General features: G+C 31.3%; 1 long non-coding RNA gene across 1 annotated transcript; it reads left to right on the top strand.

Moving 5' to 3' along the window:
* Positions 1 to 11451: 11451 nt before the first annotated feature.
* LOC130641984 (uncharacterized) lies at positions 11452 to 14035 on the top strand. Its single transcript, XR_008982529.1, has 2 exons — positions 11452 to 12551; positions 12626 to 14035. It is a non-coding gene; the product is annotated as an uncharacterized LOC130641984 (long non-coding RNA).
* The last annotated feature ends 4720 nt before the right edge of the window (positions 14036 to 18755 follow it).

The following is an 18755-nucleotide window of genomic DNA, read 5'->3' on the forward strand; positions in this document are numbered from 1 at the left end:
AGTTGTGGACGACGGACGTCAGTCACTTTTTTCTTTGTTGTTTTGTTTGCTCCATTCGTAGACTAAGTTTAGGTCTGCTTGCACATTTTCAATGTCACTTTCAGAGCTAACCTTCATTGTAAGTCTTGTATCATCTGCAAAGCTTGAGAGAGATGCGTCCTTTACAGAAAGATCAGGAAGATGAGCGGTCCAAGCGCACTTCCTTGTGGTACGCCAGAGATGACTTTTGTGGTGTGTGAGTGGTGACCGTTTACTGAGACGTACCCTTATTTTGACTTTCCCAAATTGAACTAGTTGAATGCTTTTATTTATGTATTTTATTGAAGACATTTTTAAGAAAAAAAAGATTTATTTTGTTACTTTTAGGATAAAACTTTATTAGGATGTATATTTGACTAAAAGAAAGAAACTTGATTGTATTTTTTTGAAACTGTGGTGATTTGGTAACTGTAAGTGGTCTAAAAAATTGCATCTTGACACGTGGAGGACGGGGATTTTCTTAAAACTTTCCTAAGATTTTAAGGTTGTTGAGGCTCATTTTCTTATCAAAAAAGACATGTAATATCAAAAGAGATGCCTATGTATATGGTCATTTTAAGTTTTACGAGTTATGACTTTGACATATCTACTTTAATATATAGTTTTGGCATATAAATTTAACTTTCTTTAAGAATATCTAAAAAGAAATATGAATGTCCACTTTGAGTTTTAAAATTTATGTTTTTGATATGTCCATGTTAGGATGATAATTGGGACATATTAGTTCAAGAATATGTATAAAGGAAACGTTTATGTATATGTCCACTTTGAGTTTTAAAACTTATGTTTTTGATATGTCCACTTTAGGATGAAAATGTCGACATATTAGTTTTAACTATTTCAAATATGTAAAAAGAAAATGTATATGTCCACCTTAAGTTTTAAAATTTATGTTTTTGATATGTCCACTTTAGCATGATAATTTCGAGATAAAATTATTTTAAATATTCAAGAATATGTAAAGGAATTTCTATGTATGTGTCCACTTTAAGTTTAAAAATTTATGTATTTGGTATGTCCACTTTAGGATGATAATTTTGAGATAAAATTATTTTAAATATTCAAGAATATGTAAAGGAAATGTCTATGTATATGTCCACTTTAAGTTTTAAAATTTATTTTTTTGACATGTCCACTTTAGGATGATAATTTCGACATATTAGTTTCAACTATTCAAAAATATTTAAAAAGGAAATGTCTATGTATATGTCCACTTTGAGTTTTAAAATTTATGTTTTTGATATGTCCACTTTGGATGATAATTTCGACATATTAGTTTTAACTATTCAAAAATATGTAAAAAGGAAATGTTTATGTATATGTCCACTTTGAGTTTTAAAATTTATTTTTTTGACATGTCCACTTTAGGATGATAATTTCGACTAGTTTTAACTATTCGAAAATATTTAAAAAAGAAATGTGTATGTATATGTCCACTTTGAGTTTTAAAATTTATGTTTTCGATATGTCCACTTTAGCATGATAATTTTGAGATAAAATTATTTTAACTATTCAAAAATATGTAAAAAGGAAATGTCTATGTATATGTCCACTTTGAGTTTTAAAATTTATGTTTTTGATATGTCCACTTTAGGATGATAATTTCGACATATTAGTTTTAACTATCAAAAATATGTAAAAAGGAAATGTTTATGTATATGGCCACTTTGAGTTTTAAAATTTATGTTTTTGATATGTCCACTTTGGATGATAATTTCGACATATTAGTTTTAACTATTCAAAAATATGTAAAAAGGAAATGTTTATGTATATGTCCACTTTGAGTTTTAAAATTTATTTTTTTGACATGTCCACTTTAGGATGATAATTTCGACTAGTTTTAACTATTCGAAAATATTTAAAAAAGAAATGTCTATGTATATGTCCACTTTGAGTTTTAAAATTTATGTTTTTGATATGTCCACTTTGGATGATAATTTCGACATATTAGTTTCAACTATTCAAAAATATGTAAAAAGGAAATGTCTATGTATATGTCCACTTTGAGTTTTAAAATTTATGTTTTTGATATGTCCACTTTAGGATGATAATTTCGACATATTAGTTTCAACTATTCAAAAATATGTAAAAAGGAAATGTCTATGTATATTTCCACTTTGAGTTTTAAAATTTATGTTTTTGACATGTCCACTTTAGGATGATAATTTCGACATATTAGTTTCAACTATTCAAAAATATGTAAAAAGGAAATGTCTATGTATATGTCCACTTTGTGTTTTAAAATTTATGTTTTTGATATGTCCACTTTAGGATGATAATTTCGACATATTAGTTTTAACTATTCAAAAATATGTAAAAAGGAAATGTTTATGTATATGTCCACTTTGAGTTTTAAAATTTATGTTTTTGATATGTCCACTTTGGATGATAATTTCGACATATTAGTTTTAACTATTCAAAAATATGTAAAAAGGAAATGTCTATGTATATGTCCACTTTGAGTTTTAAAATTTATGTTTTTGATATGTCCACTTTGGATGATAATTTCGACATATTAGTTTTAACTATTCAAAAATATGTAAAAAGGAAATGTTTATGTATATGTCCACTTTGAGTTTTAAAATTTATGTTTTTGATATGTCCACTTTAGGATGACAATTTCGACATATTAGTTTCAACTATTCAAAAATATGTAAAAAGGAAATGTCTATGTATATGTCCACTTTGAGTTTTAAAATTTATGTTTTCGATATGTCCATTTAGCATGATAATTTCGAGATAAAATTATTTTAAATATTCAAGAATATGTAAAGAAAAATTTCGACTAGTTTTAACTATTCAAAAATATTTAAAAAAGAAATGTGTATGTATATTTCCACTTTGAGTTTTAAAATTTATGTTTTTGATATGTCCACTTTAGGATGATAATTTCGACATATTAGTTTTAACTATTCAAAAATATGTAAAAAGGAAATGTTTATGTATATGTCCACTTTGAGTTTTAAAATTTATGTTTTTGACATGTCCACTTTAGGATGATAATTTCGACATATTAGTTTTAACTATTTAAAATATGTAAAAAGAAAATGTATATGTCCACTTTAAGTTTTAAAATTTATGTTTTCGATATGTCCACTTTAGCATGATAATTTCGAGATAAAATTATTTTTAATATTCAAGAATATGTAAAGAAAAATTTCGACTAGTTTTAACTATTCAAAAATATTTAAAAAAGAAATGTGTATGTATATTTCCACTTTGAGTTTTAAAATTTATGTTTTTGTTATGTCCACTTTAGGATGATAATTTCGACATATTAGTTTCAACTATTCAAAAATATTTAAAAAGGAAATGTCTATGTATATGTCCACTTTGAGTTTTAAAATTTATGTTTTTGTTATGTCCACTTTAGGATGATAATTTCGACATATTAGTTTTAACTATTCAAAAATATGTAAAAAGGAAATGTTTATGTATATGTCCACTTTGAGTTTTAAAATTTATGTTTTTGATATGTCCACTGTAGGATGATAATTTTGACATATTAGTTTTAACTATTCAAAAATATGTAAAAAGGAAATGTTTATGTATATCTCCACTTTGAGTTTTAAAATTTATGTTTTTGACATGTCCACTTTAGCATGATAATTTTGAGATAAAATTATTTTAACTATTCAAAAATATTTAAAAAAGAAATGTGTATGTATATTTCCACTTTGAGTTTTAAAATTTATGTTTTTGTTATGTCCACTTTAGGATGATAATTTCGACATATTAGTTTCAACTATTCAAAAATATTTAAAAAGGAAATGTTTATGTATATGTCCACTTTGAGTTTTAAAATTTATGTTTTTGATATGTCCACTTTAGGATGACAATTTCGACATATTAGTTTCAACTATTCAAAAATATGTATAAAGGAAATATCCATGTATATGTCCACTTTAAGTTTTAAAATTTATGTTTTTGATATGTCCAATTTCAAATGATAATTTCGGCATTATTTTACTGACTCACTTGTATTACTTAATTCTCTTTAGAGAACGAAAAGAAGTAGAGCTAATGATGTTAAATCGCCAAGACAAACTGCACTATATTATTGTAAAAGGGGAACTGATCCAAAATCATTTGTAAAGAAATGGATTAATGATCACATTGGTAAATTTGTTATTTTTTTGAATAACTGTTATAACTTAACTTCTTAATGATTACAGAATAGATGTGTGGTAAACATATATTTGTAGGATATGGTGTGTTTACAACATTGCCCCTGAAACATCACCAGTTTGTCCTGCAATATCCTGGAAAAGTTCTCACAAGAAAGGAAGGAGAGAGATTAGAGCTAGAGTATCCAACTTCCTGTGGATCATTTATTTTCTTTATGGACAAAAAGTGGTATGTCGAATTGAGAATGCCTTTTGTTTTCAGTTTCATTTGGGGAGGCACTTGAAGTTGGATCACATTCACCTAATAGCTAAGGTGAAAATAGAAGGTCTTATTTAGGAATTGGAGTGTAGATGTGTTTTATGTAAGCTTGACGTACCAAAGTAGCACCAGGAAGTTAAGACTACTTAGCTTTTACATCAAATTACATATAGACATAAACAATTTCTGTTTTGGATTTTTTGCAATTTGATTTAAAACATCTTATGGTAAAGATAAAAACGAAACTACAAACAGTTCCCTTCTATAGTTCTCTATGTCTTAATATATTTTTTAAATTTTTAGTGTTGATGCTACAAATGAGACCAGGCTGGGAAAATATGTGAACCATTCAAGTCATCGGAAATATTTGAATTGTTATCCAAAATTGATCGAGGAGGGTGGAAATGCATTCATATGTTTGTTTGCTTCCTATGACATTCCTTTAGGAACTGAACTGCGATACAATTATGGAATTTCAGGGCTAGAATGGCAAAAGGTAGCACACAATTAACAAAATTTATATTTTCCTCTTTTGAGTATGCCTAAGCTTGTTGTCTGCAAGTATGTTGTATGTCAAACAGCTTTTATTTTGAACACAGCTTTCGGACATGTTTTAAAAAAAACTTCTAGGATAAAAGATATATACATATATGAAAGAACAGTCAAATAAAACTGTTTGTTTCTTGTAGGATCCAACACATAATATACCATTCAATTTAGAAGACCTAGTTTCAGATAGGCTAGTAAGTTTTTATATTACATGTAATAAATAGTAAGTGTGCATATAATAAGGTCGTCCATTAGCAATATGTTTTATCCATTTTCTAGTTTCTTGGGATCTTCCTTTTCTATGATATTTGTTGTTTCAGGTGTTGAGTAAGAACTTGACCTTGGTCCAAGGCAAGAATAACTTGACCTCTGATGTCATTGCAAAAAAGGTAAACGTGATAAAAAATAAGACACAGTTGATATAGCAAAACGAATGTTGTTTTTTGAAATGTGAACACTGATAATATCTTCTTAGAAGGAGGATAATGACGAAAATGTGGGTATCATTACAGATATTCTCAAAAAATTGCTTGATGATGTGGTGGCAACTCAGGTGATAAACTTGTTATATTTTCTAATTTTATAAAAAATTCAATGTAAATTGAAGTATGTAAAGTGGTAAAGCTACTACATTTTGCTGTTTAAGGAAAAGCATCACCTTATTATTTTTTAAAGGCCAGGTACAAAATCCCAGTTGAGCCATGGGCTGCCAAGTAAAAATGATTTTTTTTATTAGAGAATTGAATCTTTACATACCTGGTTCTTTTAAAATTGTTATTTTTGATTCAAAGCTTCTAAGACTCGTTTTCAGAGTGGCTGCTAAGAAATACAAGCTTTATGAAACATAGCACACAATCTGTTCTAGCATAGGAATAAGACAAACTTTTTTAAAAAATGTTGTAAATTGAGTGTGCCAAATCTTAAACTAGTTCTTGTTAAATTTAACATTCTTTATTTTTAAGATGGAAAATATGGTGCCAGATTTTTCAGACAGTGAAGATGAGGGACTAAAATCAAGTGGCAACATGTATAATTTTTGTTTCTTTTTTCTTAATGTCACAGTGCTGGCAATGGAGAGTCTTGGTGTTATAAAGTTTAATATTATTTAAATTCTTTACGTCTTTATTTACTAGGTTAATAAATTTACTTCCCTTTATGGTAAGCCTATTTGAGTTTGGTGCACTATTCATGGACTTTTTAGTTTTGCTTTATTATTGTTGTGGTCATATATATTTCTATGATTACATTGACGGTTTACATAACAGAAATTACGGCACTAATGTTAAATTAATTTAAATCATAATTTGTTTGTGTTAGCATAATTGCTGATAACAATAAAAATGTTTGTTCTCCTTTTAGTCCATGGTTGAAGATTCTGAAGAGGCAGAAGATATTTCAGAGTTGGATACTTTGAATCATATTTCGTCTGTAAGTAATTTATAATTTTGCGTATTCAAGAAATTAAACCTAAACCTTTGTCCATATGAGGAAATCGGACTGGTATAGGCTTTTGTAATACATACTTTGTTGAATGTCATGCTTCTTAGACATAATTGCATTTAAAATTACTATCAATTATATAAATTTAAATGCTCTTAGGTCACAGTTTCAACTCCGATACAGACTAGAAAACTATCAGTTCAGTATAAGGTATGATAGGAACTTCAAAACAACTTCCACAATTTTAATTCATTAAAATTGTGAAAATGAACGCTGTAAAATTTTCATGGTGTAACATTTTTCATTATAAATCATAACGCCATAAATAGATTGAGTGATTTGTTCATTGCCGTCAAAGATACCAAACAACTGCTATTTTATAATTCAGTGGTCAATTCTCTAAGTTTATAATCTCGCGTGTTCGTTTTTAAATTGAAAGTCTCTAGACGCTTGTTTGCCATAATCTAGGAAGTATAAAGATAGCATAAATATTAATTGTATGCCATGAAAAAATTCTGCTAACTAAATTTATTCTCTTCCCTTCTTTAATTTAATTTAACTTAAAAGTAAAAGTCACATTTGTCTTGTTCATAGGCTTCAGGTGTGCAAACAAGTATTGATAAAGGTAAAGCTGCCATCTACATTAAATTAATTTTCTATTAAGCTCCAATGTGACTGATTCTTTTTGCATTTAGTGCAATGATTTTAAGTTGTTATTCGAATTCTGGGCCTTCAAAAAATCCTTCTGAATAAAGCATGTTCTCATATGATATATAACTGGATTTCCAAAAAGGACTCTGTTGTTGTAACTTAGAACTCATAACCTGCTCGCTTTTATTCGTAAATACTAACCCGCTCACCTTTATCAAGTCCCATTTTATAAACTGTTTTTATCTGTTTTAAAAAAGCCATACTGTGTCTGTTTTAAGTATTTATTTTAATTGGTCCATTGGCTAAAAAGTGTCCTTTGTTATTTTGGTTTCAAATAGGTTTAATTTTTTTAGACAATCTTGAGGTTGATTTTACTACGGACAGTCCATCCATATGTGAGGTAACTTGATAGCAGCTTAGTGTATGATATTCCGAAATTCCATACAATACTTTGTTATGCAAACGAGGAAAGTGTAAATGGATACGTAAAAATCAAAAGGTTTTTATCTTAATTGATCATAAGTATTTAAAGAAGATTTATGGTAAATAACACGTTATGCTATAAAATTACCCTACTAAAATAAATTGTTTAATGCCGATTCTTTCAGATTTCTGTGAAAAATGATTCCGGATTAAATGTTGAAGACGATATGGAAATCATTGATACAGACGAGGAAGGAAAAGTGGAGAACAGTATTGCTATAGAGGTAATGTTCCGTGGTCCTATAAGGAGAATGTTCGGTTTGCATAACTACAATCTTTGACGTTATCATTTTTTTACGCATAGTGTCATTTCTCTTTCTTAATCCCTGACTTTTTTTACGCAATCTTTAAAATCCAAAGTTAAAGTTAGGTTCCTTCTAATTATAGGGTTTATTGGTATTTTATGTCGAAAGTATTAATCATATTTTTAAGTATGTACCTCTTTAGCCTTCTAAAATACCCGATGTTGTGTAACTATTAGTTTGTTCTAGTTATAAAAAGCGACTCTATTTTATATATTATAATAAGGCCTAGAATTTACATCAAACGAACTAAAGGCGGCGTTTCATTTGACATTGGAAGGATATGACATGCCGTAGCAATCGAATCAAATAAGAATTGAACATAATGTATGTACATAATGTTGCGATTGACATCTTTCCTATAGCCTGATTTGTATCTTTATTAGAAGAAAGAAACATCTGTAAAGAAAAGCGCCAACGAGGTAGTGTTTATTTTTTGTTTATTTTAAAAGATCTTGACAAGATAATCCATAACTTCACTGGATGCTAAAAATGTATTCTTATGTTTTGCACTTGATATATTAACTTTTATAACCTTTTGCTTTTTTTACTAGAAAGTGGGAAAATCTGAGGAAAAAGAAGCCAAACAGGTAATTTTATTTTTTGTGTGTTTCGTTGACGCCGTTAAGTCACTGCATTTAAAAGTTGAATCCAGACTCTTTGCTGAAACAAGAATAACTGATGCTCAAGAGCTTCTTTTTGTAATATTGGCTTCTTTCCTAAATTGCTTATTTGAACCCCTTTGTCTCCGACAAATCTGATAAATCTGATGCTAAACATTTTGTAAGAATAAACGGTTAAGTAGCTTAGGCGTGATGTTTATTCGTAGATAAACTCAAGACCATTGAGACCCTGTTTTGTTTGCGATAAAAAGATCAAGCATTCGAAATTAAATAGACACATCACTTTATGTCATAAGCATCATCCAGATGTAAAGGATGCTTTGAACATGCCTCGAAAAGAAAGACTGAGAGCCTTCGCTAACTTTCGAAAAATTGGCATATATAATCATAATGTTAAAGAAATTGAGGAGGGCGGTAGAAATTTGTTGCGTGAAAAGCAAAACGATTCAGATGACCCACTTGTTATGTGCACCACCTGCAAAGGATTTTATGCCAAAACCTTTAAAGCTAGGCACAAGGCAGACTGCTCAAAGAACTCCTGTCAATTTCCTGTTACAATTGCTCTGGATTGTACTAGTGATGAGTCATGGAAGCTATCGGATGATCAATTTAAGCAGAGAATTTTGAACATCATCAGAGACGATGCCGTTGGTACTCTTGCCAAATCGGATCCCGTTATTTTGATGGTTGGTCATCGCCTCTATGGCAAAATAAAAAGAAGACTAAACAAAAAGATGGAAGTTGAACGGTCTGTTCGAAGCGACATGCGTCGTCTGGCACATGTTTATTCCAGATTTAAAGATAGGGTGTTGGAAGTACCAAGAGATTGTTGTAATGACAAAAACAATGCTGGTGACATGTTTCTGAGGGAAAATTTTGAGGTGCTGAAATATTCTATTGAATCCTACACTCATTCTGATTTGGAAGTTCAAAAGTCAGGACTTAAGGCAGCCTTGTACTACGTGTTGAAAGACGCCGCCGAAAAACTAATTGGTTATTACCTTGGTAAAAATAATGATGTTGATGCAGAAAAAATTAAAAACTTTTTGGTATTGCTGAAATTACGCAAAGATGAAATATTCGCTGACGCAACGTATGATTTAAACATGAGAAGGAATGTAAAAACTAAAAAACCTGCACAACTTCCAAACGAAGGCGATGTCCAACTAATTCGAGATTATGTGATTGAAAGGATACGCCACTTATCATCAGATCCATTTATCATCATGGACAGACATACGTTTGTTGAACTACGTGATTGTGCTTGCACTCGTCTTGTGCTGTATAATGGCCGAAGAGGTGGAGAACCATCGCGTCTAACCGTTACGCAGTGGATTGAAGCTGAAAAGGATGAATGGTTAGACAAACAGCGGATACAGGATATTGCAAAAGAAACTAACTTAAGCAGTGGGACAAAGATCACATTTCAATCGGGAAAAGGAGTCAACCATTTAGTTCCTGTTTTTATTCCTAAAGATACTGTTGCTGCAATGAAGTTGTTGGCTAACGAGCAAGTAAGGAAAGATGCTGGTGTCCTTGAAGAAAACTCATACATATTTCCCAGTACCCAAGGTTCTGATAATCATTGCTCTGGATGGCATAGCTTAGATAATGTTTGTGCAAAACTTCCAATTGCCAACAGAGAAAGAATTAGTGGTACAAGTAACCGACATCGCCTTAGTACCTTAATTGCTGGTTTAGGTCTATCAGAGTCCGATATGAGTTTGGCCTATGATCATTTTGGGCACAGTGAGAGAATTAACAAAACGATATACCAAGCACCAGCTGCTCATCGACAACTATTGTCAACTGGGAAACATCTATCTGTCCTTGATAATGGTGAGCTGTTTTTCTGTAGTCTATTCTTGTGTATCAATTTTTTAAAAGTGAAACAAACGCATATCTTCTTATAGCGCAAAGTATAAAGAATGACAATAACTTCGAGAAAAAGGGTCCTAACTTAGTTGAAGAAAATGAAAAAAAATTTAGAGGTAAAACTTAGAATTATGGCTGTTCATATTGGCATACTTCTTTTCCTTGTGAGCAGTCAAACAAGAAATTTAATTTTGAAATTCTTCCAAAGTAAGTTCTTTTGACTCTTCATTCTATTCAGGTCTAACTTGTTCGTAATTACCTACATACAGGCTTGAATTACGTTGTAAATGTATTTTGTAGATGAAAATGCTGAAAAAGACACAAGTAAAGCGAACACTGTAAAATTACCGAATAAAAAGAAAATGAAGAAAAGTGTACAAGTGGGAGAAAAAAGACAAACTCATCGAAACGATACATTTAAAAAAGAGAAAACTTGCGGTTAGTTCATTGCGTAACAATAAGATTTTATTCACAAAATATTATGTATTATTGGAAACATTTTCGTTTTTGAATCATTAGAGCCTTACGTTGCAAATAAAATGTTTGTTTTCAGAACAGGGCTTCGAATAAAAGCCCCTATGTAAACAAAATTTACGTGAAAAACCAACCTATTCGACTTAGATGGTCAATAGCGAAAACACGATCTCAGATTTATAGTGACGTCATAAAACATCACACATAATATTTGTTACTAGGGAAGGACAGTATAAATAGTCAATTTTTTTAGTATTTCTGTTGTGTAAGTTAACTTTGTTACAATACCTGATTGCAAAATGACTGAAAGCCGTTTTCCTTTTAGCACCCACGAGAAAGTATGCACTTAGAAAAGAAAAGAACGTTTCTCAAAGTATGTCTTGATTTCCATGATTTTGTGTTTTCAAAATGATATCCTGTGTTGTTTGTTTTTTGTCAGCATTTAACTTCTTTATAAACAAGTTACTGGTTGTTTGCAAAGTGATGCTTTATATTCTGATTTTCCCTAATTTTTTCCTGATTTTTCAATAAAGTTACAATGTTTTTAACGGTTTAGAAACATCTGAAGAATCCAAACATTTTACAAATGTGAACGATGATGAACCTTCTGAATGGTCTGAATCAAATGGTCTGAATCAAGTGAAGATAGCGAACTCGAGAATTCTGTAAAATGCACTGGTGAGGTTTTGTTAATCAACAATACTGTATAACTCCTTACTAAGAAAAATCAAAAAGTACCATATTTTTTAATTTCTTGGTCTGTCTATATATAGTATATGAAATTGCAAAAATTAGTTGATTGTACTTACCGGTGATAAACAACAGCTAAAAAGAATAATATCTTAAAAATTGCTGCGTAATTGCCGAAAATGAAAATATTGCTAAAGTGGAATATTTTGCGTCAAATAAATGAAATTATTGTACTTGAACACGAAAGTTTATTTGATACAACTCGCAGACAGCTTAGATCCGAAATCATCGTATCCGTTTTCACAATATTTATTTCCATATTCTTGAAATTGGAGTCCGAAAATATACAGAAACTAATAAAAAGAAATAGATTATCTTAATCCCTATAATACTTAATAATTATTAATTCGCTATTCGTCGTTAGCCCGTGGAAAATCCACGGGTTCGCCCGTCCTTTTTATACCGCATTGCGTGCTTCTCGCTATTGCGCAGCTAAGCTACCATTTTGCGTGACAGACAGACAGACAGACGTAAACGGGTATTATAATATAGATAATTAACCTTTTTAAAATATGGAAAAAAATTCATTAAAGAAATACTGAAATAAAGAAATGAAAATGATAATAAAGATGGCGGAATTAATGTTTGCGAATTTGTTTTCACAAACCAAAATTCCACAAATTACCAGACAAGGGCGGACATCCGCAAAGTTGAGATTCCAACAATCTGATTAAAGATTTTCAATTGCAACTAAATGAGACTATTCGTAACTTTTTTATTTCGCATATTTCATACAATTTTTGAAAGCATCCATCCGCAAAAATTGCTTCCGCGACAATTTCTTCTCTTCTATTGGAGGACGAAATAAGAATGAAATCATTGAAATTTGTATGCCCTTTTCGTGTATAAATTAATCTTGTAATGTTTTCTTTTACAGGTCAACAAGAAAGAAAATACATTCAATGGTCGTCAGAGCAAGAGGATAAACTATACAAAAAATTTGCAAGACATATAAAAAATAAAAAAAATGGATGGCCTTGTATGTATGACATGTATGTTTTGCACTAATTATGAAAACATGTTTTTGAATATCTAATATTTGTGTATGTGTAGGCTCTGATGATCTGAAAACATTCGCCAACGAGGAAGGAATTACTGTTGGAACTGTTCGAAATAAAATTAACAATGAAAGAGGAAAAATAGCACGACAAGCGGAAGCGAAAAAAAAGAAAATGAACATTGTTTAATTGTGATAGAGCTTTGGTTTCTTTTATTTTTATTATTTTTACGTTACCATAAAAGTACATGTTTATAATTATTTATTATGTTTACAAAAGTACATTTATAAAAACATGTACACTATACATGTTTTTATAAATAATGTGACAGCTTTTATCATCATCAAATTTTCTTGAGTATACTCTAAAAAATTCAAGTCTAAACAACACATCACTCCGTCACCCCTTAGACGGGGAGAAAGGCAAGAAAAAGTGTTAAAGTCACGAGGATAATTTCTATACAGGTTTCAATCATGTTTTAACAATCAAAATGTATGATCAACGATAATTTAATTCAACTCTCCCCCCTCTCCCATGAAAAATATTTTGAACTGTGTGGTTTTCATAACTGTATGTGATAAGAAAACTGGCTCTCATAAGTGAAGTATATCTTTTAAGGGGATTAATTTTCGCGGGTATTAAGTTTCGCGGTTTTTTCGGAGTTTTTCCAAAAACGCGAAAATACGTCGCCGCGAAAAGTTTAAATATCCCTGATCTGGGAAATTTCCAAATCGGCCTGATACAAAAGACAATGATGTATAACTTTCTCTGGGACATTTTCCTTTCTCTTCTGTATGTTGTTTCGAAATAACTCACCGGAATAGTTGTTTTTCCAAATTTGCATAATTCGCAAAAATAAGTTACCGCGAAATTTTCTTCAACACTAAATTTGTGAAAATAAATTCCCTTTTTTCCCGCCAAATTCTAGTAAAAAAAAATTCTGCGAAAATAAGTCCCCGCGAAAATTAATTCCCTGAAGGTATCTTGTTTACACAGTTATTTCTCGTTTATTCGTGATATAGTTCGTACAAGGTGATACATTTAGGAAGGTTTAAGGCGTTAAACAGATTATCATTTAGCGTACGTTTCTTGATTTCTCAGTCCTTCCTTACGCAGCCCCATTATATAACTAGTGTCAAATGAGAAAAAGGAAAAGGAAGTTAATTTCTGTGGAATTAGTAAGATATAACTGCTTGGTTATCCAGGTTCGTTTATTTAAATTCGAAGAAGCAGCAAATGATTAATCGTTTTTTGTTTTTTTGTTTGCATATAAAAATGTATGAAAATACTGAATTTTATGTGTTTACCCTTTTTTTTCATTTTTACCCTTGTTCTGTTGTTTTTAATAACGCATATTATAGATTTAGGTGTTCTTCTTTCTTTTTTGATTTTTGTTATGTTCAAAGGAGTCTATTACTACGCATGTCATGTGTTTGGAAGTTTCAGGAATACACTTTTATTTTGACACTCTTAGTTTTGTATCTTTTTAAACAAACCCAGCAGCCTTAAAAACCTCAAAATCTTAAAAAAATTTAAGGAAAATTTATAACCCGTAGTTACTACATCATAGCAAAAACAGTATAAGTTGTGTTCGTTTGCAAACTACAAAATGTCTTGAAAGGGTTTTTTTTTACTGATTGTATGCTGGGAAATCATGGCCTTTCCACTCAGTGACTCAGGGCAAAGAATATAGAATTCAATGAAAAGTCAGGGAAAAATTTGGTTTAAAAGCTGTATGTGAACCCTGTAAAAAACGTATCGGATCGAATACATGCAAAAGCAACAGTTTTAATGCCCTTAATGTTGCTTAAGATCCTCTTTACAAAGCGCAATTGTTGCATTCGTTGTTTGTTGGTTTTGTACCCACATAAACCACTTCCACGCATTTTGCTGCTTCATTAAGCTAGTTCTTAAATTGTAACCAAACTTTTGGTACAAATTCACATACTCTTAAATACATGTTAAGGATGCTATAATTTGTGTTTTTTCCTTTATATTTTTTCTCCGAACTGGACAGCTGCTAACGTGTGCTTCTTTTTTGTTTTCATACAGATTATAAAAAATATCACTTACAACAATGAGACAAATGTCTTTAAAAAGACAATATTGCAGTTCAATATTAATAATTATCAGATGATCGGGTTTAACGCTCATGTATATAAAATATATATCTGTCTACATTTAGTCGATCTAATGTAAAAATTTTCTTAAAGTAGACACAAATCATATGGAATCGTTATGTAGACACAAAAATTTCAAATTTTTTTTAAGAGGCAAAAAGGCATACAGGGCGCATACGCAGACAAAAAGAATACTCCTTATACAAAAATAAAGGTTATAGGGGGTAAGGGTTTGCGAAAAAACATGGTTTTTATATGTCCACTTTTAGTTCGAATTTTCAGAGTGTCCACCTAAGGTTGATATAGCGTTATATATATATATATATATATATATATATATATCTTTTTTTTTTGTTGACAGGGGGGCTAGTTCTTGATTAGATTTATCTATTTGACTAGCTCTCCTGTTGGGTTAGATTATTGCATCATTTATACTCTAGACAATTTATTTTTTTTAAAAAGTTTATTTTTTGTAATTTAACTTAACAAAATGTATTTACTACTTACTACTACTTACTGATAATTTCGTGTGGAATGCACTTAGAGTGTGGAAAATATTACACAGCTACTCAGCTGAAGTGTTCATCCTTGATTGAATCAGCGTACTATGGATCCAGATCTCTGACAAGCCTCCTCTGTGTGCATTGTGGTGCCAAAGAAATTGACCAGGTCTCTTCTCAAAGGAAAAAAGAGACGTATGTAACTGTTTATCCTATGTGTAGTAAGTGCATTGAACTGAACTTGAACGAGGTTTGCAATGGCGTCAAATCAAAAGCACCAGCTAAAAAATCCCGAAGTTGTTTATGAGGAAAATAACATACCAGAAATTTCAACAAGCAGAAACCAGACAAGCTTAATTGACTTTTTTCGTCACTTTTCCACGATCAAAAGAAAACGATGCAATGAAGAAACAAGAAAATTGACATCAAAGACAAGGATGGTGTTAGAAGCCGTGACAGAGAACAAGGACGTGGAAGAGGAAACCTATATAAAGAAAAAGGACATTGACGTAATTGCTGTAGCATTTGTGATAGTGAGGATCCGCCCGGGCGTAAAAAAATTGCGAAGTGGGTTGATTGCGATATATGAAAACTCTGGTCACATTTGGTTTGCGCATAAAATAGTGAATGGAGAAATGTACGACGAAGTAGCTGGTTGTGTAAAGAACATGTTTAACAACTATTCATAAGATTGATATTTGTTTTTATTCTCTTATTCTTACGACATGGATATTTTTGTTTTGTTGCCGCAATCCATGTGTTTATTATTAGATAATTCCCCAATCAAATCATTGCTCTCCTTTTCAGCAGTCCTCTTAATTATGGTTGTTACGTCCAAATGTTATTTTGATTTCATTAGATATTTCATCTATGCGTAGCGAAATTGGCGAGGGTTGTTGCCTAGCACTCCCTGCTATCCATTGTTTCACAGGAAACGACTACACTAGCGCTTTGCACGGAATTGGTAAAAAAATCGTTTTAACTGCTGACAAATAACGAGAGTACCAACGTCATTTCAGTTGCTGGGTGATTTTCTTTCACATTTGATGCAAACGTGTTTCGTACGTTACAGCGATAATTAAGAAATCTCTCGACGCCACTGCCTCAATTCCCAACGCAACCGAGTATGGTTGGATCCTTAAGATGGTATTTTGGAAATTGAGTGGATGATTCGTCCTCCAGCTCCAGAAGGAGTTCTGCAACTTATATCTTGCAACCGTAAAAAATCAAAGTGCAAAACAAGTAGTTGTATTTGCAAATCGCATAGTTTAATCTGCACCGACTTGTGTCATTTCGTTGATTGTGATAACATTGACGTAAATTAAGAATAAAGTTCTGCTTCTTCTGACAAAGGATCCGATTTTTCTAAATAAAATTAATTTTAGCCATGTAATTATTTCTTACCGTAGGTATAGTAGTGCTTTTAAGACATGTGACGTCATTTACTAAGCTTTACAGGGTGTTTGTTCGTTTTGTGTAGCGAATTACCATTCACTTTTTTTAACTTTTGCTCTCCAACACAAAATTTATCGTTTCATGTACTTGAAAAATTAAATTGATGATTTTCATTTATTTTCTATGGTGTGACGTCATCATTATAAATTAAAGTCTCAATAGGCCACAATAAATATAAGTTTTTAATGCCGGTAACTTTTTTCAACATCACACGTCCATACTCGTCACGATAAACAGCATTTCACATTGTCCTAAAGTTTTCAAGTAAATCGATGCTCCCAGCTACCTGACTAAACCAAAAATAATGAAAACGACGTTGATTGACAAAAATGGAACAAAGGCTGACGTACATTTGAAACGAATAACAAAATATGGCCGCGAAATATAGTATTTTTGTAATTTTTTAGGAAATTTTTTTATCTGACCGACCGACCGACTCACTTTTGTAACTAAAAATGACGCTAACCAAACATATTTTTGACGATGGCCTTACTTGAGTAAAGCATCGCCTCTCCTTCTATATTGATTCCTAATACACAAAATCGTGTAGCAAAACTGCAAAAGAAGCTTCCGAAATTCCCGTGAGTAACAAAATGGTTCTGACCTACCCCAGCATTTGTACTACATTGACACAATACCAGATAGCGTCTTATGCCCAATGATGTAAATAAAAAACTAGATGTCTAACTCCGCAAAAATTACGCAAGAGACTTGAGGAAAATCTGATAACCGGTAGCCATTATGAATTGAGACAAAACAATCAAAAGGAGTGTCGTGTAAGCTGGCTAACTAGCAATAAAAGTGAAAGATAAATTAATGGTGTACATATAAATGCATGTTTGACTTCAAACACCTTTAAAAATCAACAATTTGGTTGATTGTTGTCGCAGTCCAATATTATTTTTATGTAGTTTTTCTTTGTTGAACTCCTTTTCGTATGCATATAAGCGGATATTTATGTACAAGTTGATGATGACTTTTGCCAATTGAGTTGAGTGTAGGTCCTCAGCGAATGGTTAACTTTCTTTGTCATGTTCATTTAATTGTGGGAAAGGATTGATAAGTGATTGGTTGGCAGAATTCAAAATAACTTTTTTGTCTAATTTAGATGGATGATAAATTAATGACTTAATACAACTTTCAGTAGCACCAACAATCTGACAAACTGATGAAGATGGTCTGATAACTCCACCTCTATCTTTTAAAGAAATCAAAGAGAGTGATGGGTTTACACACTTTGGATAATGATGCTCAATTTCCATTACAGATGGTGAATATTGGATTGCATTGGCACAAGGGATACATGACACTTTTCTGACCATTTTCCGAACTATAAAACCAGATATGTATCCCAGTATTGTCTCCTTATAGAATGAGAACTGGTTTGTTTCAAATGGCACCACAGGAAGTTCTTCATCATCACTTTCATCTTCAACAACTTCAAGTGAAGAGGTTCGTTTGTTCCATTTAAGCGAAAAAACAGAACCAATTGATTGAGGCTCAAATATCATACAATTTGCATGTTTTGAGCCAACAATAGCATTGCGAGGCAAAATTCTTCTCAAGCTGGACTTAAATTGTCGAACGTCTGGGTTGGTGTTGAAGTCATTCTTGCCCCTAATGCAAGCAAAGAGAAGCTCAAGATGATCTTGTGATGTTTTGTAGGTTAACATGTAATGAAATGGGCTTTCAGGATGATTTAAGAGATTGTAACTCAGAGTACATATACTTTGAGCATTAATGATCATACCAAGGACAAATGTTCTTCTACGATGTTGCAACAAAGGCATACTGCTTACATCAGTCAATGTTGACAAGTAATGAATCGATTCAGTCACAACAGATTTCCAGACAGTGTAATTTTTTGCAAATACAGGCTTTTTAAAACCTGTACCAAAGGGACTTCTGACATTTAACATGTCAAACAAGCGATCCACCACTCTGATGAATTTTATAGTGCCAGCTGAGTCAAGGCAATCTGGATGACCAGACTCCATAAGGAATTGAAGAGCATCTGCAACAGAGCTACTCAATGTTTGAGCAGCAATACGAACATTCATCTTGTGTCGTTGGAATAAAACATGTGATTTTGTCAATTTGTTACCGAATT

The sequence above is a fragment of the Hydractinia symbiolongicarpus genome, chromosome 4 (genome assembly GCF_029227915.1).
Source record: "Hydractinia symbiolongicarpus strain clone_291-10 chromosome 4, HSymV2.1, whole genome shotgun sequence".
Taxonomy (NCBI): domain Eukaryota; kingdom Metazoa; phylum Cnidaria; class Hydrozoa; order Anthoathecata; family Hydractiniidae; genus Hydractinia; species Hydractinia symbiolongicarpus.